The sequence below is a fragment of the Notamacropus eugenii genome, chromosome 2 (assembly GCF_028372415.1).
Source record: "Notamacropus eugenii isolate mMacEug1 chromosome 2, mMacEug1.pri_v2, whole genome shotgun sequence".
Classification (NCBI taxonomy): domain Eukaryota; kingdom Metazoa; phylum Chordata; class Mammalia; order Diprotodontia; family Macropodidae; genus Notamacropus; species Notamacropus eugenii.
In genome coordinates this window covers 383,401,251-383,403,435 of record NC_092873.1, presented here as the reverse complement: position 1 = coordinate 383,403,435, position 2,185 = coordinate 383,401,251, and the positions used below count along the sequence as shown (strand labels likewise).

Genomic DNA, 2,185 nt, shown 5'->3' with positions numbered 1-2,185 from the left:
GAGTTTGGGGAACTGGGGAAAACTAAGTAAAAGATGGTGATTAGATTACCTCTTGAAGAAAGGATTTTATGAGGTGGAGATGAAGGTAAAATGCTGGAGATACAGAAACTGAGCCTTTGAAAGGGGCAGTGCCCATAGTCATTTAAAGAGGGATTTGAAATGCATGGTGTCCAGCCACTTTCCTAAATGACCATGTGACTCTACAGTATTAATTTCTCACAATACAAGCATCAGTGTTAAGAGGAATCTCAGAGACTCAGCACTGTAGTCACCTCAATCACTTACTGAGACTTCTCCACATTCTCCATTGTCCTGTATCCTTCTGTTTCCTGACCCACAGAAAGGGTGCAAGTTTCTCCCTTGAGATTGGGAAGCGGACTAGATTCAGAATCTCAACCTTAGCCTCCCCTTTGCTCCTCTTGTATCAGAACACAGATTACAGGAGATTATTTCCCAGAGTTCCTTTATTTAAAGTGTCCTGTTAGAATACGGAAGATAAGTAGTTTCAGAGAGGCTATTCACAGAGGAGTTACGGAATTATGTGATTAGGGTAACCGAATCCAAGGAAAGGGTCCTGGGTCTAATTCAAGACCAGTTTACATTTTTAATATTCATCTGGTTAAGATTATTTTTGCATGTTTCGGGAGAAGCGGCCATGGTGGAATTGGTCGAGGTTGATGAGGCCGAACTGCAGCGTCTGGTGGCAGCTGAACAGCAGAAGGTCCAGTTCACTACACAGTTACACCACTTCATGGATCTGAGCTGGGATAAATGTGTTGAAAAACCAGGAAGCCAGCTAGATTCTCGAACTGAAAACTGCCTTGCCAGTTGTGTGGACTAATTCATTGATACCACTCTTACCATCACAAGCTGATTTACTCAAATGTGCAGAAAGGGAATCAGTAGGCTAAGCCTCCTCCCTACCCTAAGTGTGAGAAATGAATGGAAGGACAAAAAGATCCATAACTGGACAGTTTATAACACCATGGCAGAAGTCTTTGTGAAAGGGTTAAGAAACTGACCAAATCAACTTTGGGCTGTGGCCAGACCTGTAGTGTTTTAAAAACCACAAAAGATGTTCAAAAAGTGAAATTTCTTTATTTGGAATTTTACATGATTTATTTCATAAATATGACCCCCCCCAAAAAAAAGATTATTTTCACATGTTTAATAAAGTAGGAAATTATTTGGTCAATGTAATGAACTGCCTCCAATATATGGAAACAAAAAGATGGAAGAGATACAGAAAAGGGGCAGAGATGAGAGAGAAAAAGGGGAGGGAAACAGAGAGAAAGGAGGGGAAAGCAGAGACAAAGAAGAGAGATGAGAAGAGGGAAGGGAAGGGAAAGGAAGGGAAGAGAAGGGGAGGGAAGAGAAGGAAGGCAAGGGAAGGGAAGAGAAGGCAAGGGAAGGGAAGAGAAGGCAAGGGAGGGGAAGGGAAGGGAAGGGAGGGGAAGGGAAAAGAGAAGGGAGGGGAAGGGAAAGGAAGGCAAGGCAAGGGAAGGGAAGACAAAGGAAAAGAAGGGAATGAAAGGGAGGGGAAGGGAAGAGAAGAGAGGGGAAGGGAAGAGAAGGGGAAAGGGGGGAAGTGAAAAGGGAAGGGGAGGGGAGGGGAAGGAAGGAGAGGGGAGGGGAGATGAGAGGTGAAGAGAGGTGGAGAGAATGATAGAAACAGAAAAGAAACAGAAGGGAGAGAAAAGAAGGGGGACAGAGAGAGGAGAGAGAGAGAGAGAGAGAGAGAGAGAGAGAGAGAGAGAGAGAGAGAGAGAGAGAGAGAGAGCACATCAATACCCCTAAGATATTTCCTTTTAAAAACAGATACTAATGATTACTTGAAAAGCTGATAACAGGGTCTTCTGTCTATCCAGAGGATTTTAGTCTTCTTCTTTACATTCTATCTAAACACTTGCTAAATTCATACAACTGGATGCTATATTAGTGAACTGGTGTGGCCTCAGATAGTAGTGAATTCAGTCAGCAGCAGCTTCTGCTGCATACTTAAAGCCATGGCAAAGTCACTGCAGCTGTTTCAATATTCAAGTCCTGTGGAGCCAGCAGAACTGGCAGTGAAATGATCGTTTAGTGCCTGGTGCATTTTACTACGTGTATGTTCTCACCAAGTGTGCCAACATAAAGTGGATAGGCTGCCCATTTGATTTACTTTTCTTGTAGAAGGAGTGTGGAA

General features: G+C 43.4%; 1 pseudogene; it reads left to right on the top strand.

Annotated features, from left to right (window-relative positions):
• The first annotated feature begins 655 nt into the window (after positions 1-655).
• On the top strand, positions 656-1,021 carry LOC140523107 (mitochondrial import inner membrane translocase subunit Tim8 B pseudogene; annotated as a pseudogene).
• The last annotated feature ends 1,164 nt before the right edge of the window (positions 1,022-2,185 follow it).